This window comes from Apium graveolens, chromosome 5 (assembly GCF_009905375.1).
Source record: "Apium graveolens cultivar Ventura chromosome 5, ASM990537v1, whole genome shotgun sequence".
In the NCBI taxonomy this organism is placed as follows: Eukaryota; Viridiplantae; Streptophyta; class Magnoliopsida; order Apiales; family Apiaceae; genus Apium; species Apium graveolens.
The window spans coordinates 309807288-309834079 of record NC_133651.1 but is presented as its reverse complement, the minus strand read 5'-3'; the positions used below and the strand labels follow the sequence as shown (position 1 = coordinate 309834079).

Genomic DNA, 26792 nt, shown 5'->3' with positions numbered 1-26792 from the left:
AGAATAATACTAACTCAAGAGTATGAGCACTTTGATTCAAATTCTGATGAGCCCTTGACTGAAATCTATGATAGGTTTCAAAAGCTGATGAATGACTTGTCACTAGTTGACAAAGAATATGATCTAGAAGATTCTAACTTGAAGTTTCTTCTTGCAATCCCTGAAAAGTGGGACTTGAAAGTCACATCAATAAGGGATAATTATGATCTTGATGATACATCTCTAGATGAGATCTATGGCATGCTGAAGACTCATGAACTGGATGGCTTCAAGTCTTGTAACAGGGGCAAAAGTTTCATCAAAATCTATTCCTTCTTGTTAAAAGTAGCCCTTAGCAACCAATCTAGCTTTGTTCTTACAACTATGCCATTTTCATTCATCTTGTTTCCGAATACCCACTTGGTGGCAATAGGATTATTTCCTTTAGGTTTGGATACCAGCTTCCATACTTTATTCCTTTCAAATTGGTTTAGCTCATCTTGCATAGCTAAAACTCAATCAGGATCCAACAGAGCTTCTTCTACCTTTTTAGGCTCTTCCTGAGATAGAAAGCTGCTATATAGACATTCATCTTGAATTGCTTTCCGTGTTTGCACTCTTGAAGATGCATCACCAAGTTCAAATGGGTGATCTCTAGTCTATTTTCTCTGTTGAGGTAGATTAGCTCTAGATGAAGAGGCCTCATTGTTGTCTTGATGTGTGACAGAGTTTTGATTAGAAGAAACTCCCTCTGAGTGTGTAGATCTTTGACTTATAGTTGGGGTCCTTTCTGATTGTGATATGTATTGGCCCTCAATTTCTATTGATGATTCAACGGATGTTGAATTTTGTCTTTCAACGGATGATGCAGATTGTCTTTCAACGGATGATGCACTTGATCTTTCGACGAATGTTGAATTATGTGTTTCATTAGTTGTATATTTTTCTGCATTTTCCTTAGAGATTGGTTCTTGATCACTTTCATCATCACTGTCTTCACAAACCATTTTAACATTATAAAATTTGAGGCTTTCATGGAAATATCCATCTTACAGTCCTTCGATCTTTTTATCATCAAACACAACATATACAGATTCCTAAACAATGTTGGTTCTTAGATTGTAGACTCTATAAGTTTTTCCAACAGCATATCCAACAAAAATGCCTTCATCTGCTTTGTCATCAAACTTCCCATGCTAATCAGTTTGATTCCTTAAGATATAGCATTTACAGCCAAAGATATGAAGAAAGTTCAGTGTTGGTTTCCTATTCTTGAACAATTGGTAGGGTGTCATACATTTTGCTTGATTGACCAAAGAGATATCCTGAGTGTAGCATGCAGTATTTACAGCTTCAGCCCAAATGTATGTTGGTAACTTTAATTCTTCTAGCATTGTACTTGCAGCTTCAATAAGACTATTTTTCCTTTCCACCATACCATTTTGTTGTGGGGTTCTTGCTGATGAGAATTCATGCATGATCATATTCTCTTCACAAAATGATCTTATTACAGAATTCTTGAACTCAGTTTCATTGTCTCTCCTGGTCATTCTTACTTTAAAATCAGGATGATTGTTAACTTGCCTTATATGATTGATGATGATTTCACTAGCTTCATCTTTGGATTTTATAAAATATGTCCGAGAGAACTTTGAGAAATGATCCATAATTACTAGGCAGTATCTTTTTTTTGAAATTGACAATATGTTCACTGGTCCAAATAAATCCATGTGCTGTAATTGTAAAGGTTCTTCAATTTTTGAGTCAAGCTTCTTGATGCCTTAATTTTCTTTCCTTTCTGACATGCATCACACAGTCCATCCTTTGAGACTTCTACTTGAGGAATACCTCTCACCAAATCTTTCCTGACCAATTCATTCATGGTCTTGAAGTTAAGGTGGGACAGTTTCTTATGCCACACACAGCCTTCATCTTGACTTGTCTTGCTAAATAGACAAGTGACAGACTCTGCATCAGATGAGTTGAAGTCAGCTAAGTACACATTCCCTTTTCTCACTCCAGTGAGAACCACTTTGTTGCTTCTTTTATTAGTCACAACACAGGCTTCAGAATTGAATGTTACTCAGTTGCCTTTGTCACGAAGTTGGCTGATACTCAACAAATTGTGCTTGAGTCCATCCACTAAGGAAACCTCTTCAATGATGATATTATCTTTTGAAATCAAGCCATATCCCACAGTATAACCATTGCTGTCATCTCCAAAAGTAATACTTGGGCCAGCTATTTCCTTGAACTCAGTGAGCAGGGTAGAATCTCCAGTCATGTGCCTTGAGCACCCACTATCCAAATACCAAAGATTCTTTCTGTTTCCCTGCACACAACAAAATCAATTCAAGTTGATTTTGGTACCCAATTATCCTTGGGTCCTGTTTTGTTAGCTTTTTTCTTAGGTTTATTGGGTTTGTCTTCATATGACTTAGGTATTTGAAGATCATCCTTAGTCAATTGGGTAGAACCCTTAAAACCATTCAACATTACAGAATTATCATGCACAGCTTGATTAACATGGAAAGGCATATTATGTGCAAACATGTTATTCCAGTAAGGCATGCTAAATGGTATTAGTGGCATACTAAATGCAGCATAATATGGATTTTGTACAAATGGCATGTTAGCATACTGTGCATTCAAATTGTGTGCAGGCATAACATTTACAAGCATTATAGGCATGCTGGGAAATGAAGATGGTGCAGACATGGGAGCAGGCATAGCAAGTTTGCAATTAACATATAAATGATTAACACTACCACACTTAACACAGATCTTTCTTGGTGCATATTTATCAGGTGTGTAGTTATTATGTTTGTTAATCCCTACTTTCCCATTTCTAATGTTTTTCCTTTTTGACTCTGCTTTCACTTCAATTTTGTCCAATCTATCATTCAATTGCTTGATAGACAGGTGACCTACATTGACTCTTTTGTTCTGTTTCACTTGACTTGTTTCTCCTGGAACAAAGTTCTTAGAAACTGATCCATATTTTTCATTCAATATAGCTAGCTTAACTTTGCTAACTGGATTACTTACACTCAACGGATGTGGCTCATTGTCTTTCGACGGATAATCCTTTTGATTATTCGAAGGATAATTTTTATCATCTGTCGAATCCACATCCGTTGAAAGTCCTTCAACTAGATTGGAATCAATCTTCTCCTTATTCTTTTCTAGGCTGCATCACAGAAAGATTCTATACCTTGAACTTTAGTAATTTGAGCATGGACATCTCTAGATGACTTCCATGCCTTAATTACTTCATGTTCTCATTTAAGTTACTTCCTTAAAATCTCCTCTTTCTTTAAGGATTCAGTTAGTTCACCATTAGCAATCTTGCATTCTATTCTCAATTTTTCAAACTCAATAAATTAAGGTTCTAGCACATTATTTCTTTCACTTAAAAACACATTGTTCTCTTTAATTTTATTATTTTCTTCAGTAAGAGACTTGAGTGTAACACTAGGTGATATAGTTCAATAGACATATCATTTATAGCATCATTATACTCAGCTTTAGATAAATGAGCTAGGTTGGTTGTGATTACCTGATTGCTTGATGAACTGGGTTCTGTTGCATCTGACTTGGCCATAAGTGCTAAATTGACATTGCTCATATCTTCATCCTCTTCCAATCCATCTACATCCTAGTCATTCTCTTGTGTGATGAAAGCCCTTTCCTTTTTCTTGAGCAACTCAAAGTATTTCTGCTTATAATCAACAGCCTCAAACTTCTTTTTACCAGAATCAGGCTTTCTACACTCACTAGCAAAATGACCTGCCAAGCCACACTTGAAACACTTGAATTTAGACTTATCAACCATGTTTCTGTTTGACTTAACTGCTCCAGAATTCTTCTTGAATTTGAGCTTGGCAAATCTCCTGGATAGAAAAGCAAGATGCTCATCTATGTCATCCATATCATCTTGAATGAGATGATCTTGATGTTCAGCTACTAGCCTTTTTCCCTTGCCTTCACAAACTCTAGGGTTTGCTGCAGAATCAATAGTTTCAACCTTTATCTCCTTCTCCATTACTTGCTCAGCAACTAATGCAATGGACCCTCCCTTCTTTCTTCCTTTCTCCATCTTCTCATCTTTATCTATTTCAAGCTCATAGGTTTTTAGGATACCATACAGTCTATCCAAGGCGAATTCCTTGTAATCTTGATAATTTCTCAATGAGACTATCATAGGCTTCCATTACTTTGACAGAGATCTAAGGAATTTGAGGATTGAGTCTTTTGTTTGATAGACTCTTCCATGCAGTTTTAGAGCATTCAGTAGTTTTTGGAATCTACTGAAAATGTCAGTGAGTGACTCACCTTCTTCACTATGGAAATGCTCATATTGGTGAATCAAGAGTTGCATTTTTTTCTCCCTGACTTGCTCAGTTCCATCACATATAACTTGAATTATATCCCAGACATCCTTAGTAGTTTTGCAGTTTATGATGTTGTCAAACATGTCACTGTCAACACCATTAAACAAAATTTTCATGGCCTTTTTATTCTTTTGAACTTGTTCTTTGTCTGGATCAAACCATTCTGCTTGTGGCTTTGGGACTGATGCTTCATTTCCAGTAGCATCTCTCATAGGAATATGTGGACCTTTTTCAATGCAGTCCACATATGTTTCATCTTGAGATAGGAGATGCAGGTGCATCTTCACCTGCCAATGGTGATATTTGTCTTTGTCCAGAAATTGAATCTTTACTCCAACATCTTTTCTGCTCATCTTGTTAGTTGTTGTAATCTTTAAACTCTTTGTTCTTCAAGAGCTTGCTCTGATACCAATTTTATTCCCAAACAATCTAAACAAGAATTATAAAAGAGGTGTTGAATGTAATTCTGGCTTCTTTTCAAATTTTAAGAATGATTCTTCTACCAATAATAACTGTGTTTGATTTGCAGTGGTGCGGAATAAGAATACAACAGAAATCAAATCACAAAGCAATTAAATACAAGTATTTAAAAACTTTCTGGTGGATTGAACATTTCCACCAGAAATATATATTAAGTAGAGAACCCAGTGTAACAGAATTGTTCATAGCTGCGCACAAGTTGAAGTAAAAGAACTACAGAGAAATTCTTTACAGATTTTGCTTTATCTATTTCTCTAGTTTTGTTTTTTGCTAACTTGGATTAAATCAATACTATTTAACTTGTTACCCTTGGTTTATATATCACCAAGTTACATGATAATTTGATGAGATAATAAGACAAACTATATCTAGTCTAACTTCATGCTTCTACACTCCTCTTTCCAGCATCTTTGAATATCATCTGTTTAGCATGGAAATGGAAATGCTTCTTTGTTCTCTAAAACCTTCAAACCGGCTGCCATATTCCATTTGCATCTATCCAACGCATGTGACTGCCAAGTCACTATCAACTGCTCTTTTGAATTTGAACATTCGTTGGAACTTAGATTCATCATCCGTCGGAACTTTGTCTGATCATCCGTCGGAACTTTGTCTGATTATCCTTTAGAACTTTGTTTAATCATCCATTGAAACTTTGTCTGATCATCCATTGAAACTCAGGTTGATCATCTGTCGAGACTTATGTTGATCATCCGTTGGAGCTTTGTGAATCATCCGTTGAAACTGTTTTCTTGGCAATTAACTCTATTTCATTTATACAAGATTACAAGGTATCTAATATTTACAATTCGCCATCCTATCTTGCATATCAATCTAGTAGTTAACATAACTTGGACAATTTACAACATCTAGTTCACTAAGCTATCCAAGTATGCAGAAATGTGCCACTAGTCTTATTGTTACATAAGCCACTCTTTCAATGGATGTTGAAAATGATCTTCCGTTGAAAGCTACAAAATCACTCAACTAAAATCTACTAAGTGTTTTGTTCAAGTTATCATCAAGTACACAAAATATTCCTAACAGTTACAGATCTAGAGGATGCAAATGACCATAAAGAATTAAGATTTGAAAATGAAGTACCATATGCTGAACAGTTAAATTCTGATTGTCACTCAGATCCTGGTAATCTGACAAATCTTGATACAGCAAATCCTGATACAACAAATCCTGACATCACTCTAAACTCTGATGAGTAACATGATTCACATCAAGAGTCTAATGCAAGTGATTCAACACAAGAAAGATCAGTGGATACTCCATCAGACTCTGATTCCTCAAATACTGATGAAGCAAATACTGAGAATACTGGAAATATTGATTCAGGGGGAGCATCAGGAAATAACAGTGGTCCAAGTAAAAATGAAACTAAAGACTTCACGGATCAAATGGGAGGTTCTATTTCAAGAAGCCAACTTCCTTCTGCAAGAAAATGGACTAAGTCACATACACCTGACTTAATCATTGGAAATCCTGATTGTGGTGTCAAGACAAGGAAAGCCACTCAAAATGAATGTCTCTATCATCCTTTTCTATCTCAAACTGAATTCAAGAGAGTAGACTCTTCAAGATGTTGATTAGATCACAGCAATACAAGAGGAGCTGAATGAATTTGTAAGGAACAAAGTCTGGACTCTTGTGCCAAGACCAAAGAATAGATCAGTTGTTGGTACAAAGTGGGTGTTCAGAAACAAAACTGATAGGGGGGGCATTAATACAAAAAATAAAGCAAGGCTGCTTGTGATAAGTGTCATTTTATACCACTTAGAACGTCTTATAATGGTTTGAATTGATGTCTTAAAATCAAGTATTTTGTGTATTTGATGCATTTTTCTAGTGTTTGTGCATTTCAGGGTATTACTTGCATTTGTGGAGAGATTTCATCAGGAATAGGCCTAAATATATGCTTGGTATTGCATTCTTAATATATATTTTGTTTATCTTATCATGAGTAGCTAATTCTTTTATCCAAGAGTTGCGTAGTATTCAATTGGCTTAATATGTTTGTTTACTTATATTGTAATTTTCTTATTACTGTTAATCTATCATTGAGCACTTTATACAATTAGAGGAGTAGCTAACTTCTAATTGAATCTTTAGGAGTTATAACGAATCGGGAGAGGTAATTCTAGTACATGATATTATAGACATAATTTAAGTATTAGATCGGGAGATTGATATGAGAATTGTGAAACTTATAATTCTTGGCTTTTAATAGTCTATAATTGTACTTTGTATGGCCATGGGAGTGGCGTTCAATGGATAATTGTAGGGACTATAATCTACCTTAGGAGATGATTTTATAAACATTAGAATGATTATTTTTAACAAAACAAGAACACAAATTAGACATTCATGATAGTCATTAAAGAACTCGTACTCTTGGATTGTTTTCTCTCAAATATATTATATAATTTTTAATTATTTATTAGTTTAGTTAGTTGATAATCACACACCACAAATTATTCTTCACACTTCTGAACTGTAAGAAATAAAAGAATAGAAATTGGTGTTGAAATTAGTCCTTCCCTGCGAACGATACTCTAAAAAATACACATCAACAATAAAATAGATAGATGGATAGATAGATAGATGGATAGATAGATGGATAGATAGATGGATAGATAGATGGATAGATAGATAGATAGATGGATAGATAGATCGATGGATAGATAGATGGATGGATCGATAGATGGATGGATGGATAGATGGATGGATGGATAGATGGATGGATAGATAGATGGAGGGATAGATAGATGGAGGGATAGATAGATCGATAGATCGATAGATACATGGAACATTGGGATCAATGTAAAATTAGAAATCACATCTTTTTGTTTATGCTAGTACTTTGGTAAAAAAATTACAAAAATACCTCTTTTTTTAGAGTTTGTGACAAGAATACCACATTAGTAAATTTTGGCTAAAAATACATGTCTAATACGCATTTCTAAGTTGAGTATTATTAATACATATTTTATAAATGGGTAACTTGTATAAAAAATGCTTTCAAAAAAATTAAAATGAAAATTAATTCCAGATACGCATTCTGGATATGCGTATCACCCCTTCTACTAAGGTGATATGCATTTCACACATGCGTGTCTTTTGTTCTGCTTCATTTTTTAATTATTTTTTTCATTTTTTTAAAAAAATTATAGAAAATACCCATTTCTCAGATGCGTAATAGCCTAACCTATTTCTCAAATGCGTATTAGGCATGTATTTTTGGTCATACCTTTCAAAAAGTGGTATTCTTGTCATATTTTCTAAAAAAAAGGATATTTTTGGCCAACACCCTACTTTAATCCATGTGTTTCTGTTAAAACTTAGATTTAATTGCAGTTTTATTGCCTAACTATTATTGTTTTGCTTAAAATAATTTTTTAATTATTAATATATATTATGAACTAAACAATTATTTTTTAAACAAACGATTGCATTACGTCAATTTTTTTAGCAAATGTTATGAATTCACATTTTATTTTTTATTAATGCACTTTGATGAATTAGCATTTTATTAACCAAATTATTATTTAAAAAATTATTTGAATCTGGCGGACTTTGAGATTTTTATCGTAAATTATGAAACATGATTTTTTAACACGACTATAACAATTAGAAGAACAAGAAAAATTGTAAAATATAGACATCAAATTTTTGTGTAAGTTCGATTCACGAAGTTCAGTTCTTTTCTCAAAGAAATTCATAAATTACGTAAGATGATAATTTTGGAAATTGTTATCATGTTCTGAAAACAGTACACTAATTTTTCGAAAGTCAAATAAACGCATAAAAAATATTTTCGTGAAAAATACTTTTCAAATTTCAAACAAACGCCAAAAAAATGAAAGACATATTCTTCAAAAATATTTGCGAGGAACCAAATGGAAACTCTAACAACACAAAGACATTTTTGCAAGTTTTGTATAACTCGGTTTTTGTTAAATCTCATACAAAATCTCACATATCGACCATCGAGTTTTAAATAGGTCGGATTTGATTATTAAAATAATAAACAATGAAGCATTTCAATGATCGAATCAGGCATTTTTGAACCTCAATAATTGGTGTGTACGTTTGTTTAAACATCTATGATAAAAAAAAGTAATTAAATCTATATACAGATCTATATATCAATCAATTGATAAATAGTTCTTACATGTGGCGGAAATCAAAAAGAAACAATAAAGAACGATAAGACTAATTATGAGCACGATGAAAATCGATAAATAACTTTTAACATCGGCGGTGATTTTCTTTTAACATCTGTGGTGATTTAAGGTACAATTCATTTTCTCTCTAATTTATCTTATTTGATTTCTCATCTCTTTCAATTCACCTATTTATTATTACCAACCTTCATTTTTTCATAAAATTTCTAAATCCGTACTCATTGTTTCTTTCATATTTCTGTACTCCACTTAGATCTTTGATACAATCAGTTGATCTAAATACTGGAAATAAATTTATTTTGTTTCACACACAATTAAATTCAAACCAAATTTGACTTAATTAATTATTCATCTTTGTTGAGTTACAGTATTTAGCGATGAAAATCAAAGTACTTATTTTTCCATTTAAATCATGGCAACAATTGTTCCATTTTTGCAAGATTTGCAATTATGTTAGCTCATTTATTAGTTATGACAACATCCAAGATAATTTACAATTATGTTAGCTCATTTATCAGTTATGAAAACATCCAAGTTTTTAATTTAATCTAATTTACAAATATGCTAGATAGTTTATCTATTATGATAATGCATAAGATTTTTCACATAGCTATGAAATTACCACCACGTCCAAATTTCAAATAACTCTTTGTTCTTTTATATTTAAGAACTTATAATTTTTGTTTTAAAAAAATTATGTTATGATTGACCCTTTTTTGTAAACCTAGTTATCATTATATAAAAATTATGTTATTTATAGATGAATAAGATCAAGAAGAAAGACGACCAAATGGATAACATCAAGTACGACGAAACACAATCAAAATATTTCTGTATCGACTGTCGTTTAAGGTACATATATTTTCTTTATTCAATTTTCCCCTCCAATAATATCCTAAATGCATTTTCGCTTTCGATTTGTTTAACTCTCTTTTGATATTTTGAAAATATAATTCATCCAAAGTCCCGAATATAATAATTTTATTCTAGAGTTTTAACAAAACTTAAATTTGGACCAAATTAGCAACTCATTATCGCTAAATGACTTAATTCATTGGTTCAAATTAAGAAACTTATTTATTAGTACATAATGTTTCAAATATATCCTTATCTCTACACATGTGTGTTAGGTATGAAGTACAACATAGAGGGGATTAATATATTTTCTTGATTATTTAAAAGTATTTTTGGCTTTTGGAACATGACAGCTAGGATTGAATCTGTAGAGATAAAAGACTGAATGTAAAGATTCAAGTAATTTATCAAAAATATGTGTTCTTGAAAATAAGAACTCAGCTACTTCTCTTGAGAGAATACAAGATTTTATAGATCTGTTTTGTTACTAGTAAACAAAGGACACGTGACATGTTTTATAGAACAACATGCATAGCTTACAAAGATTTCACTAAAATGGACTAACACAAATTCTAAAGTCTATTTATCTATTTTCACCAAACCACTTTGTGTAACTACTTTTATAGGACTGGTGAATGAGTCTGGAATGATCTCAGGATTTTTCTCAAATACTGATGAATAAATTATGTTTTGTAAGAGGCATATGTGATCAGAGTTTGGTATTTTTTTAACGTATCGGTAATTCTTAAATATTGATATCTATATTAAACATTGATGCCATGTATTCATGCTATTTTCCTTATGATATTAAGACAAAGTATTAAACTCTGATAGTTTGGTCTTTACAGTAGTTGCATGAATAAAATATGATGATGTGATTAAGTACTGATATCAGTCAAACATGTGTATTACCTAATAAACTCTGATAGTAGTTGTTTAAATATTGTTAATGGTCAAACTCTGATTGACTATTAAACACTGGTGATTTTTGAATTTATTCATAAAATATCTAAGTTAATATTTTAATTATAGTAATTATAATTTAATGGGTAATTTTATACAATGATTTTTATAGTTGATGGCATGTGTACAGGGAAATGTTTCAGTAAATATAGCACATTACCTTGTGTAATTATTTGTTCCATTATTATTTACTGGGCAATAAAATTATTCCACTTGTCCCAATAAAGTGAACCGTTTATGAGTAAAAGAGCCCTGAGTTATACAAAATCAATTTTTGATTTTAAAATTATCACTTTATCTCTAATCAAACTCTTTTCACTCTTTTACTTCTTCTCTCTCGTTTAAACTCTGATACCCTAATAAGTTTTTGAGCTTTTTCTCAAACAGATCAAGATGACTTCACCAGTTGCAAGCAAAGCTTTTACTTACAAATGATCCATATTTGTGATCAATAATTATGATGCTTTTCTTGAGAAAAATGGTGTAAAATCCTTATTTTCATATCTTTCAGGATTTACTTGTTGCGAGTGAGGTGGGACATGCACTTACAAATCCCATAGTGGTTTCTGGTAATTAAGTTCTTTATTTCTGGATAACTAAAGTGTTTGATAATGGTGGCCCAAATGGTGGAACTATCAGCATTACGTTCGAGCATAATGGGGAAATGAAGGTCGTGACTCCTGAAACTGTTAGGAATGCTCTTCACATTCCAAACCATCTCACTTATCCTAGCTCTGTGAATGATGGAGAAATGAGGAGGTTTCTTAATCAGATTATGTATGATAAGGAATTGACGAATTTAAGTCAACTGAAAAGGCCTGGGCGAAGGAAGAAATGGAACTTCTATTTTGATACTATCACAAGGGCATTCAACAATAAATGCACAAATTTTGATGCTCTACCCATGATGTTACAATAAATTGGGTATTCTCTAATTCATTTTAGAAACTATGATTTTTGTAGAATTCTAATATGTTTCATATGTGATAGGTTAAGAGCTAACCCTAATGCCGTATATTATGCTAGATTTGGTCAGCTAATCTTTAATTATTGTTTTCCAAATATCCATATTCCTGCTAATGAGATCATATTACTCCCTCTGTCTCATTTTTCTTGTCCATCAATCTAAACCCACCTTCTATTCAATAAAATCAAATAAAATTATAATTGTCATAATATAAACTGGAACGATAATTTTTACCTTTTACTTACCTTTTATTCATCATTTATTAAACAAATTTATCAAACTGGACAATTATTTTGGGACGGAGTAAATTCGTAATCGGGACAGAGGGAGTAGTGTTTAAACTGACAAAAAGAGATTTATCTGATCTCATTAACAAGGATAAGCAAGGAAGTGATCTTCCAGTCCTTAGACTTCCATATTCTGCAAGGAACTTGCTAATTGCAAGGATTCCTGAGTCCTGTGGTCTACAAAATTTAAAGAGTGCTAAGTTACAGGAAATGACTGATGGGAACCCCCTTGTAGCTAACCTTGGCACTGACACACAAACACAATCAGAAAAATAATCCACCTCAGCTATCACCCAGCAGGCACCTCTTATAAAAAGAAAGAGGCTAGCAAAGTCTAATGCTCCTCAGGCATCCGAACTTAGGATTTCTTAAAAAGCACCAACCTCAAAAACTGATGCAGTACAGGGTGGATCTAAAACACAAGTTTCTCGTTCTTTTAAACCTTCATAAATTTCTAAGAGAAAACTTGTGTTAGATGAGTCAGAATCTGATGATGAGGACACTTCTCCCTTGTCAGCCAAAATTCAAAAATTAAATGTTGATTTTGCTCAAGCTTCAGTTGTACTACCAGTTGCACTGAGCACATCAAATACTGATGATGTAATTGCTGATTCTTCAAGCCCTGGACCAAAGAAAAGGAAGTTGGTCATGTCTTACTTTGGTAAGCAAGAATTGAAGATCAAATATTAGATAGCTGAGGAAGGATAGGTTGGAATCACTCAAACAATCTCTAGGAGTCCTAAGGATGGCAATATTGCAGCTGTTCCAGTCTCAGTTTTGGACTCATCAGTATAAACTGATTCTAGGGTGATGGAATTTTTCTACTTCTGAGCAAGTGCATTAGGATCATGGCTGATATCACATAAAGAGCAACTCAAGAAACAGACGCCGAAAGGGATCTGTCTACAATAATCTTCATTGAGCATGAGCCAAGCCCACAAGAACCTTCATCTCCAATTGTTGAAGCAGCTAATAAAGGCACAGTCCCACAAGAACCCACACCTCATAGTGGTGTAGAAGACATGGTAGATCTTGATCCTTTTGTAACCAAGTCCATCCAGGAGTGGCATGATGCCACCACAGCCAAGATCATAGATGAGGTCTCTAAGGTTAAAGCTTTCTGCAAAACTATTGAGTTTCATTTGGCTAAACAAACAGTTGATGTGTATCTAAGCAAAGCACATGAAGAGGATGATTATGATCATGAGGAGAGGAGTCCATAAGAACCTTGATCTCCAAGTGATCTAGCAGCTCCATAATCTCCGGTCATACAAGAACCATTACCTCAAAGTGGTGTTGCAAGCCTATCTCCTGATAATGTAATACTTGCTTTGGATCTTGAAGGAAGGGTGCATCCTATACCTACATCTGGTGAAGCTCTTTCAGTTCAACTCTTGGATGCACTCCCTCTAAATGAGGTTGATTTGATAACTGCACGAGGTACTCATACTGACTTTTCTTTATTAGCATTTAAATTAAATACTGATAGTGTCTTGTCAGTATTTATTGTAAATTTAAATCATGATGGCATGATCATATCTAGTCCTCCAAAAAAGGGTACTCCTATTCATGTGACCACAGACATCCCTTCTCATCCACCTCTTATTTCTGTAGGACATTAATTTCTGAGTCTTTCTAGTGAGGTTGAGGAAAAAATTTAGAGAAAACAGAAATAAAGAGAGGCATGATCCTTACCTGGAAATAGAAGAGGTGGATGAGAGTCAGGAATTAGTTAATCCTCATGAGGAAACTCTGACTTTAAAAGTCATGAGATGAGTGCAGTGAGAAGTAATGAGATTAATTTAAAATAATATAGAGATTTAAGTGGTTCATTTCTTTCTCCTGTAGGTGCTCAAAGTACAAAAGAAATAGTTAATGATCTACATCATATAGTCCCTCAGCTAAACTATGATGCACCAAGTATTGATATTTTCCCTGCAGGTTTAGATACTGATACTTTCTTGCAGTCCACTCATGTTTCTCATTCACAAACCTCAACAATCCATGTTGCTGCTATTGAAGAAGTTACAGAACAGTCCATTCATGAAGCTCAAATTCTAGTGTTCAACATAATTCGTGAGTCTCCAACTCATTCTACTGGTACTGATTTGGAGGTAAATATTGATGCTCCTACACCATTGACTATAATTCCTGAGGGAATTGAATTAAATACTAATGTCATGGAAGTTTTTGAAGCAATTGTTTCACATACATCTCCAATTCTTGATTCAATTTTAAACTCTGATATTGAAGATGAAGTAGCTCAGAAGTTAAAGGGGCCAGTTGTTGATGTTGAAGCCTCTATTCATTCTGGAGATGATGAGTCTGATGATGGGGATGATATTGATACTTTAAGATCAATGTGACCTTAGATCCTGATGAAGATTTAGATGAAATCATCTTTTCTGAAGACATGCCATAAAGAGAAAGAAAGAAGAAACTGGCTGAACTAGATTTTGCTAACAGCAAAAAGTACTTGGATGCGGAATGGATATCAAAATGGAAGGATCCCAATTATCCAATCACTATTAATCATGCTTCCCATCATTTGGAGACAGCTGAGAAATAGATTATAAATCCTGATGTGCTCACCCATCTCAAGGCTTCAGCTTTAGTGGTCAAGTCTATTCGGTCTATTCAGATTAAGGCTCAATCTTAAATAGATGCACTCAAGGATACTTTCCATGAGGTAAAATTCAAATCAGATTTTGATCTATAGAAGTAGCTCAAACCTCTATTGGCTAGATAAGACAAATTTAAGGCAAATCAGGCCAAGCTAGAGGCAATTCAAGCTAAAATGTCTGGACAATTGGATGAAGTACAACAATCTATAGAGCTAATTATCTCTCTCTTTCTTGGTGATCATGCCAAAAAGGGGGATATATGTTAGAGGAAATTGATGATATCAGCATATAAACTATCATAGTTCATTTATCATTATTTGATATCATAGTTTAGCAGAGTTGATGTCATCAACAATTGTCATCCGCATTTGACATCAGCATTTGGTCACTTCAGCTGAAAGTCAGGAGATATCAAAGAAGGAAAGATCTGCAGAATACATGTCGGTGTAGGACTTTACTTTTTGTAGCAATCAATATATGGATATGTTTTAGGATTCCTTATTGTAATAGAATGGGATTCCTTATTGATTATGAAGTTGTGCAGTATATAAGCACATATTAGGTTTACACTATAGGTGTCACAAATTGATATATCTTTTATGTAAACTAGCAGCTCTCAAGGATTATTGTTCATCCTTTGAGAAAGTATTTTTGTAATCAGTTTTTATCGGTTAATAAAAAACGGTTTCATTCTGTTGAGTACTTAATTCAATTTGTTTACATAAACTATATTCACTCCCCTCTACAGTTGTATTAAGGACCTAATTAACAATGGGGATCAGAGCTTGATGTTGATATATAAACAGTTTAATATCTAAAATCAAATTATAATGACAGACATAGAACCTTAACAAAATCCCCCACCTCCACCACCATCCACTCAACATATCAGTCACAATATGAGCAGATATAAGACTATCAAGGTTCCAATTCTGAAGATCCATGAATATCTAATTTGGAAGGTAAAGATGGCCATGTGTCTGGAAGCAACAGATCCTGAATATCTAAACAGGTTTTATGATAGTCCTCACAGGCCAATGAAATTAGAAGTTGTTGGCCAAGAAGAGAAGATGGTTGATAAAGATAAGAAGGACTATTCTCCTAAGGATCTTTCATCTATTATGAAATATGCAAAATCAAGACATATTTTCCATAGTAGTCTTGACAGTGTCATGTCCAATAGAGTTATTGGATGCAAAACTGCCAAAGAAATTTGGGACACTTTGGAGGTAAAGTGTCAAGGCACAACTGCTATCAAAAAGAACAGAAGAATAATACTAACTCAAGAGTATGAGCACTTTGATTCAAATTCTGATGAGCCCTTGACTGAAATCTATGATAGGTTTCAAAAGCTGATGAATGACTTGTCACTAGTTGACAAAGAATATGATCTAGAAGATTCTAACTTGAAGTTTCTTCTTGCAATCCCTGAAAAGTGGGACTTGAAAGTCACATCAATAAGGGATAATTATGATCTTGATGATACATCTCTAGATGAGATCTATGGCATGCTGAAGACTCATGAACTGGATGGCTTCAAGTCTTGTAACAGGGGCAAAAGTTTCATCAAAATCTATTCCTTCTTGTTAAAAGTAGCCCTTAGCAACCAATCTAGCTTTGTTCTTACAACTATGCCATTTTCATTCATCTTGTTTCCGAATACCCACTTGGTGGCAATAGGATTATTTCCTTTAGGTTTGGATACCAGCTTCCATACTTTATTCCTTTCAAATTGGTTTAGCTCATCTTGCATAGCTAAAACTCAATCAGGATCCAACAGAGCTTCTTCTACCTTTTTAGGCTCTTCCTGAGATAGAAAGCTGCTATATAGACATTCATCTTGAATTGCTTTCCGTGTTTGCACTCTTGAAGATGCATCACCAAGTTCAAATGGGTGATCTCTAGTCTATTTTCTCTGTTGAGGTAGATTAGCTCTAGATGAAGAGGCCTCATTGTTGTCTTGATGTGTGACAGAGTTTTGATTAGAAGAAACTCCCTCTGAGTGTGTAGATCTTTGACTTATAGTTGGGGTCCTTTCTGATTGTGATATGTATTGGCCCTCAATTTCTATTGATGATTCAACGGATGTTGAATTTTGTCTTTCAACGGATGATGCAGATTGTCTTTCAACGGATGATGCACTTGATCTTTCGACGAATGTTGAATTATGTGTTTCATTAGTTGTATATTTTTCTGCATTTTCCTTAGAGATTGGTTCTTGATCACTTTCATCATCACTGTCTTCACAAACCATTTTAACATTATAAAATTTGAGGCTTTCATGGAAATATCCATCTTACAGTCCTTCGATCTTTTTATCATCAAACACAACATATACAGATTCCTAAACAATGTTGGTTCTTAGATTGTAGACTCTATAAGTTTTTCCAACAGCATATCCAACAAAAATGCCTTCATCTGCTTTGGCATCAAACTTCCCATGCTAATCAGTTTGATTCCTTAAGATATAGCATTTACAGCCAAAGATATGAAGAAAGTTCAGTGTTGGTTTCCTATTCTTGAACAATTGGTAGGGTGTCATACATTTTGCTTGATTGACCAAAGAGATATCCTGAGTGTAGCATGCAGTATTTACAGCTTCAGCCCAAATGTATGTTGGTAACTTTAATTCTTCTAGCATTGTACTTGCAGCTTCAATAAGACTATTTTTCCTTTCCACCATACCATTTTGTTGTGGGGTTCTTGCTGATGAGAATTCATGCATGATCATATTCTCTTCACAAAATGATCTTATTACAGAATTCTTGAACTCAGTTTCATTGTCTCTCCTGGTCATTCTTACTTTAAAATCAGGATGATTGTTAACTTGCCTTATATGATTGATGATGATTTCACTAGCTTCATCTTTGGATTTTATAAAATATGTCCGAGAGAACTTTGAGAAATGATCCATAATTACTAGGCAGTATCTTTTTTTTGAAATTGACAATATGTTCACTGGTCCAAATAAATCCATGTGCTGTAATTGTAAAGGTTCTTCAATTTTTGAGTCAAGCTTCTTGATGCCTTAATTTTCTTTCCTTTCTGACATGCATCACACAGTCCATCCTTTGAGACTTCTACTTGAGGAATACCTCTCACCAAATCTTTCCTGACCAATTCATTCATGGTCTTGAAGTTAAGGTGGGACAGTTTCTTATGCCACACACAGCCTTCATCTTGACTTGTCTTGCTAAATAGACAAGTGACAGACTCTGCATCAGATGAGTTGAAGTCAGCTAAGTACACATTCCCTTTTCTCACTCCAGTGAGAACCACTTTGTTGCTTCTTTTATTAGTCACAACACAGGCTTCAGAATTGAATGTTACTCAGTTGCCTTTGTCACGAAGTTGGCTGATACTCAACAAATTGTGCTTGAGTCCATCCACTAAGGAAACCTCTTCAATGATGATATTATCTTTTGAAATCAAGCCATATCCCACAGTATAACCATTGCTGTCATCTCCAAAAGTAATACTTGGGCCAGCTATTTCCTTGAACTCAGTGAGCAGGGTAGAATCTCCAGTCATGTGCCTTGAGCACCCACTATCCAAATACCAAAGATTCTTTCTGTTTCCCTGCACACAACAAAATCAATTCAAGTTGATTTTGGTACCCAATTATCCTTGGGTCCTGTTTTGTTAGCTTTTTTCTTAGGTTTATTGGGTTTGTCTTCATATGACTTAGGTATTTGAAGATCATCCTTAGTCAATTGGGTAGAACCCTTAAAACCATTCAACATTACAGAATTATCATGCACAGCTTGATTAACATGGAAAGGCATATTATGTGCAAACATGTTATTCCAGTAAGGCATGCTAAATGGTATTAGTGGCATACTAAATGCAGCATAATATGGATTTTGTGCAAATGGCATGTTAGCATACTGTGCATTCAAATTGTGTGCAGGCATAACATTTACAAGCATTATAGGCATGCTGGGAAATGAAGATGGTGCAGACATGGGAGCAGGCATAGCAAGTTTGCAATTAACATATAAATGATTAACACTACCACACTTAACACAGATCTTTCTTGGTGCATATTTATCAGGTGTGTAGTTATTATGTTTGTTAATCCCTACTTTCCCATTTCTAATGTTTTTCCTTTTTGACTCTGCTTTCACTTCAATTTTGTCCAATCTATCATTCAATTGCTTGATAGACAGGTGACCTACATTGACTCTTTTGTTCTGTTTCACTTGACTTGTTTCTCCTGGAACAAAGTTCTTAGAAACTGATCCATATTTTTCATTCAATATAGCTAGCTTAACTTTGCTAACTGGATTACTTACACTCAACGGATGTGGCTCATTGTCTTTCGACGGATAATCCTTTTGATTATTCGAAGGATAATTTTTATCATCTGTCGAATCCACATCCGTTGAAAGTCCTTCAACTAGATTGGAATCAATCTTCTCCTTATTCTTTTCTAGGCTGCATCACAGAAAGATTCTATACCTTGAACTTTAGTAATTTGAGCATGGACATCTCTAGATGACTTCCATGCCTTAATTACTTCATGTTCTCATTTAAGTTACTTCCTTAAAATCTCCTCTTTCTTTAAGGATTCAGTTAGTTCACCATTAGCAATCTTGCATTCTATTCTCAATTTTTCAAACTCAATAAATTAAGGTTCTAGCACATTATTTCTTTCACTTAAAAACACATTGTTCTCTTTAATTTTATTATTTTCTTCAGTAAGAGACTTGAGTGTAACACTAGGTGATATAGTTCAATAGACATATCATTTATAGCATCATTATACTCAGCTTTAGATAAATGAGCTAGGTTGGTTGTGATTACCTGATTGCTTGATGAACTGGGTTCTGTTGCATCTGACTTGGCCATAAGTGCTAAATTGACATTGCTCATATCTTCATCCTCTTCCAATCCATCTACATCCTAGTCATTCTCTTGTGTGATGAAAGCCCTTTCCTTTTTCTTGAGCAACTCAAAGTATTTCTGCTTATAATCAACAGCCTCAAACTTCTTTTTACCAGAATCAGGCTTTCTACACTCACTAGCAAAATGACCTGCCAAGCCACACTTGAAACACTTGAATTTAGACTTATCAACCATGTTTCTGTTTGACTTAACTGCTCCAGAATTCTTCTTGAATTTGAGCTTGGCAAATCTCCTGGATAGAAAAGCAAGATGCTCATCTATGTCATCCATATCATCTTGAATGAGATGATCTTGATGTTCAGCTACTAGCCTTTTTCCCTTGCCTTCACAAACTCTAGGGTTTGCTGCAGAATCAATAGTTTCAACCTTTATCTCCTTCTCCATTACTTGCTCAGCAACTAATGCAATGGACCCTCCCTTCTTTCTTCCTTTCTCCATCTTCTCATCTTTATCTATTTCAAGCTCATAGGTTTTTAGGATACCATACAGTCTATCCAAGGCGAATTCCTTGTAATCTTGATAATTTCTCAATGAGACTATCATAGGCTTCCATTACTTTGACAGAGATCTAAGGAATTTGAGGATTGAGTCTTTTGTTTGATAGACTCTTCCATGCAGTTTTAGAGCATTCAGTAGTTTTTGGAATCTACTGAAAATGTCAGTGAGTGACTCACCTTCTTCACTATGGAAATGCTCATATTGGTGAATCAAGAGTTGCATTTTTTTCTCCCTGACTTGCTCAGTTCCATCACATATAACTTGAATTATATCCCAGACATCCTTAGTAGTTTTGCAGTTTATGATGTTGTCAAACATGTCACTGTCAACACCATTAAACAAAATTTTCATGGCCTTTTTATTCTTTTGAACTTGTTCTTTGTCTGGATCAAACCATTCTGCTTGTGGCTTTGGGACTGATGCTTCATTTCCAGTAGCATCTCTCATAGGAATATGTGGACCTTTTTCAATGCAGTCCACATATGTTTCATCTTGAGATAGGAGATGCAGGTGCATCTTCACCTGCCAATGGTGATATTTGTCTTTGTCCAGAAATTGAATCTTTACTCCAACATCTTTTCTGCTCATCTTGTTAGTTGTTGTAATCTTTAAACTCTTTGTTCTTCAAGAGCTTGCTCTGATACCAATTTTATTCCCAAACAATCTAAACAAGAATTATAAAAGAGGTGTTGAATGTAATTCTGGCTTCTTTTCAAATTTTAAGAATGATTCTTCTACCAATAATAACTGTGTTTGATTTGCAGTGGTGCGGAATAAGAATACAACAGAAATCAAATCACAAAGCAATTAAATACAAGTATTTAAAAACTTTCTGGTGGATTGAACATTTCCACCAGAAATATATATTAAGTAGAGAACCCAGTGTAACAGAATTGTTCATAGCTGCGCACAAGTTGAAGTAAAAGAACTACAGAGAAATTCTTTACAGATTTTGCTTTATCTATTTCTCTAGTTTTGTTTTTTGCTAACTTGGATTAAATCAATACTATTTAACTTGTTACCCTTGGTTTATATATCACCAAGTTACATGATAATTTGATGAGATAATAAGACAAACTATATCTAGTCTAACTTCATGCTTCTACACTCCTCTTTCCAGCATCTTTGAATATCATCTGTTTAGCATGGAAATGGAAATGCTTCTTTGTTCTCTAAAACCTTCAAACCGGCTGCCATATTCCATTTGCATCTATCCAACGCATGTGACTGCCAAGTCACTATCAACTGCTCTTTTGAATTTGAACATTCGTTGGAACTTAGATTCATCATCCGTCGGAACTTTGTCTGATCATCCGTCGGAACTTTGTCTGATTATCCTTTAGAACTTTGTTTAATCATCCATTGAAACTTTGTCTGATCATCCATTGAAACTCAGGTTGATCATCTGTCGAGACTTATGTTGATCATCCGTTGGAGCTTTGTGAATCATCCGTTGAAACTGTTTTCTTGGCAATTAACTCTATTTCATTTATACAAGATTACAAGGTATCTAATATTTACAATTCGCCATCCTATCTTGCATATCAATCTAGTAGTTAACATAACTTGGACAATTTACAACATCTAGTTCACTAAGCTATCCAAGTATGCAGAAATGTGCCACTAGTCTTATTGTTACATAAGCCACTCTTTCAATGGATGTTGAAAATGATCTTCCGTTGAAAGCTACAAAATCACTCAACTAAAATCTACTAAGTGTTTTGTTCAAGTTATCATCAAGTACACAAAATATTCCTAACAGTTACATATCTAGAGGATGCAAATGACCATAAAGAATTAAGATTTGAAAATGAAGTACCATATGCTGAACAGTTAAATTCTGATTGTCACTCAGATCCTGGTAATCTGACAAATCTTGATACAGCAAATCCTGATACAACAAATCCTGACATCACTCTAAACTCTGATGAGTAACATGATTCACATCAAGAGTCTAATGCAAGTGATTCAACACAAGAAAGATCAGTGGATACTCCATCAGACTCTGATTCCTCAAATACTGATGAAGCAAATACTGAGAATACTGGAAATATTGATTCAGGGGGAGCATCAGGAAATAACAGTGGTCCAAGTAAAAATGAAACTAAAGACTTCACGGATCAAATGGGAGGTTCTATTTCAAGAAGCCAACTTCCTTCTGCAAGAAAATGGACTAAGTCACATACACCTGACTTAATCATTGGAAATCCTGATTGTGGTGTCAAGACAAGGAAAGCCACTCAAAATGAATGTCTCTATCATTCTTTTCTATCTCAAACTGAATTCAAGAGAGTAGACTCTTCAAGATGTTGATTAGATCACAGCAATACAAGAGGAGCTGAATGAATTTGTAAGGAACAAAGTCTGGACTCTTGTGCCAAGACCAAAGAATAGATCAGTTGTTGGTACAAAGTGGGTGTTCAGAAACAAAACTGATAGGGGGGGCATTAATACAAAAAATAAAGCAAGGCTGCTTGTGATAAGTGTCATTTTATACCACTTAGAACGTCTTATAATGGTTTGAATTGATGTCTTAAAATCAAGTATTTTGTGTATTTGATGCATTTTTCTAGTGTTTGTGCATTTCAGGGTATTACTTGCATTTGTGGAGAGATTTCATCAGGAATAGGCCTAAATATATGCTTGGTATTGCAAGTGGGAAGTTAGGAGCAGAACGCAGCAGAAAACAGGAGCAAAATAATATTTTTTCCAGTGAGGTGCTGGGCACCCGCTCAGCCTGGATGGGCGGCCGCTCAGGAAGCTGGTGGTATTAATACATAGTTTTCAGAGACGTTTCACGTAGTGTGGTGGTATTAATCAAGGAGCAAGGAGAGAAGGAAGAAGATCATTTTAGCACATCACAACGAAGAAGAGGAGCATAATTTTCTTGTGATTCTTTTATTCGTTGTATCAGTGGATGCTAGTTTTCTTTACTTTGAACCTTACTACTCTTGTGACGTACTATGGTTTTATATAAGTATTTTTATTAGTTTATCTTGTGTGTTATTATCATGTTTTCATATGAACCCATGGTGACGATGAGTTCTATCATGGGCTAATCGTGATCATGGGGTCGTAACGGATTTACTATGGAATTCTTTAGTTAATTGTTTAATACCTTAGTGTGTGATGATTGTATAATATCTAGCATAGGTTGTGCGTATTCGTCTTATGTGCGTCAAGAACATATAAGATAGGGTATTAATCTCTTGTGAAGCGACAGTGGATCTTGAGGTTTAGAACTTGCCATGCTAGCATAGGATAATGTATGTGTATGCATGATTAGTGGGTAACTCTAACCAGTTTACTTGCCCTGTGTAATCATAAGGAATAACTTGTGCTTAAATCGTTATGTTGTCAAATTCTGTAGACATATAGAGTCTCAACATAATTGATGCCTATTCAACTTCTATCTTAATTGTGGATGTTTGGTAGAATGGTATTAGTACAACGAAAGTTGGCTTTTATCAGTTTCGTGTTGTTCGATTAATATCATCACTGTTACATGCTAAGGGTAATAACAATAACTATTGAAGGAAGTAGTAATGAAGTTATGATCTCATGTGTGTTTAATATTGTTAATTCAAGTATCAATTAAGTGTTTAATTCTCGTAGTTAATTATAGTTAATAATTAGTTAATCAAATCTACGTGTTATTGTCTTGACATTGAGAAGTAGTCATACATTGGTGAGTAAGTGTTAATTAAACATAATTAGTCTGAGTTTTTGTGGGAACGAGCTAGAAATTATTCTATATTACTTGCGAACGCGTATACTTGCGTGAATTATTAGCGCGTATTTTGCGACTAACAAGTTTTTGGCGCCGCTGCCAGGGACTCAGCATATTTGTTTAGTTTATGTACTTACCATCAGTGGTCATTATGACTCATTGATTAAGACGTGTTACTTATTGTTTCCGGTTGTGTTTCAGGTACTTTAGCGAGCGTTTATGCAAACACGCTCTCGTACTCGCAAGAGGACTTTAGATAAGGCTGAGGAGACAGGAAGATAGATTTTAAAGATTCGGATAAAGAGAGTGAGCAGAAAGAACCATTAATCATGGGTGATCGTATAGTTCCGGCAGATCCAGCTCTTATGGACTTTTCTCGGCCTAAAATTGATGATATTCGGTCAAGCATCCTTCATCCGGCTATTCAGGCCAACACTTTTGAAATCAAGCTGGGCACTATTCAGATGGTGCAGAATTCTGTTTCTGTTGGAGGTGCTGCGACTGAAGACCCCAACACGCACATCAGGAATTTTGTCGAGATCTGCAGTACTTTTAAATATAATGGTGTGACTGATGAGGCTATCAAGCTGAGGCTTTTCCAATTCTCTCTGAGGGATAAAGTTAAGGATTGGTTACATTCTGAACCAGCTGGGTCCATCACTACTTGGCAAGATCTTGCGCAAAAGTTTTTAGTGAAGTTCTATCCAATGGTGAAGACTGCAGCTATGAGGAGTGCTCTTACTCAGTTTGCACAGCAACCAACAAAATCTATGTGCGAAGCTTGGGAGCGCTACAAGGAGATGTTGAGAAAGTGTCCACATCATGGTATGCCTGACTGGATGGTGATCACTGGTTTCTATAAAGGTTTGGGGGCCCAATCTCGGCCAATGCTCGATGCAGCAGCTGAAGGCGCCTTGTGGGCCAAAAGCTATATTGAGGCTAATAATCTTATTGAAACTATGGCTTCAAATGAGCATCAAAACTCAACTCAAAGGATAATTCCTGGGAAGGTAGCACGTATTCTGGAAGTCGATGCAGCTACAGTTATTGCAGCGCAGCTCCAAGCGCTGTCTTTGAAGGTCGATTCTTTAGCCACCTATGGAGTCAATCAGATAGCTATGGTCTGTGAGTTTTGTGCAGGTTCTCATGCTATGGATCAATGTTCTCTTGTTAATGAATCTGTTCAGTATGTGAACAATTATCAGCGACCGCAGCAGCCTGTGCCAGCTACTTATCATCCTAACAACAGAAATTATCCCAATTTCAGCTTGAGCAATAATCAGAATGCTATTCAGCAACCATATGAGCAAGGCGTAAGTAAACAGTTTAATCCACCTGGATTCCAGCAACCACAGCATTATGCTCAAAGGCAATCATATCCTCAACAAGGAGGTGCTGCTCCACCTTTTAGTGCTGATTTCGAGGAACTCAAGCTGTTGTGCAAAAGTCAGGCTATTTCTATCAAGACCTTGGAAAATCAAATCGGTTAAATAGCCAATGCGTTGCTCAATCGTCAACCTGGCACACTTCCCAGCGATACTGAAGTTCCAGGCAGGAAGGAAGCTAAGGAGCAAGTCAAAGCTATTACCTTAAGGTCTGGAAAAGTTGTTGATGCTGAAAAAGCGAAAGACGGAGAAGCTGAAGTTGTGGATGAAGAAGAGAAGCAAAAGGAGAAAGCGGTGAAACCAAGGAAGACTACTGTTGAACACACCCTGCCTGAGGGTATTATAGGGGAGAAACAGCTCTATTCTCCACCACCTTCCCTAAGATATTGCAGCAACAAAAGCTGGATAAGCAGTTTGGTAAGTTTCTGGAGGTGTTCAAGAAACTTCACATCAACATACCTTTCGCTGAGGCTCTGAAGCAAATGCCTAGTTATGCAAATTTCATGAAGAGTATTCTTTCAAGGAAGGTGAAACTGGATGACCTTGAGACCATTGCTCTAATGGAAGAGTGCAGTGTTGTGCTGTAAAAAAAATTACCTCCAAAGCTTAAAGATCCAGGTAGCTTCACCATTCCTTGCACCAATGGCAAGTTGTCTTTTGACAAATGCCTATGCGATCTGGGAGCAAGCATCAATCTAATGCCATTTTCTATCTTCAAAAAGTTGAATTTTCCTGATCCAAAGCCCACCTATATGTCTCTACAATTGGATGATCGTTCTATTACATATCCACGAGGCATAGTGGAGGATGTGTTAGTAAAGGTTGATAAGCTCTTCTTCCCTGCAGACTTTGTTATTTTGGATTTCGAGGAAGATAAGAAGATTCCCATAATCTTGGGAAGACCTTTCTTGGTTACAGGTCGTACCTTGATAGATGTGCAGAAAGGTGAACTTACTATGAGGGTGCAGGATCAGGATGTGACATTCAATGTATTCAAGGTGATGAAATTCCCTACAGAAGATGAGGAGTGCTTAAAGGTGGATTTGATTGACTCTGCAGTAACGTCAGAACTTGATCATATGCTAATGTCTGATGCCTTAGAGAAGGCCTTAGTAGGGGAGTTTGACAGTGACGATGAGGATGGCAATGAGCAACTACAATATCTAAATGCTTCTCCCTGGAGGCGAAAGCTAGACATGCCATTTGAATCTCTTGGTACTTCTGATCTCAAGAATGCTGAAGGAAAGCTCAAACCATTTATTGAGGAAGCACCTACTTTGGAGTTTCAACCATTGCCTGAACACTTGAGGTATGTTTTTTTAGGTGATGCATCTACTTTACCTGTGATTATTACATCTGACCTGTCAGGTAGTGAGGAGGACAAGCTCTTGAGGATCTTACGAGAATTTAAATCGGCTATCGGATGGACTATAGCAGATATCAAAGGGATCAGCCCTTCATACTGCATGCATAAAATTCTGCTAGAGGAAGGTAGTAAGCCGACTGTTGAGCAACAGCGATGACTT

The 26792-nt window shown here is 35.1% G+C and overlaps 1 non-coding gene across 1 annotated transcript; it reads right to left on the bottom strand.

The window, feature by feature from the left end:
- Positions 1-24603: 24603 nt before the first annotated feature.
- Positions 24604-24710, bottom strand: LOC141663005 (small nucleolar RNA R71). The gene has a single exon (XR_012551099.1). It is a non-coding gene; the product is annotated as a small nucleolar RNA R71 (small nucleolar RNA).
- Between the last annotated feature and the right edge of the window lie 2082 nt (positions 24711-26792).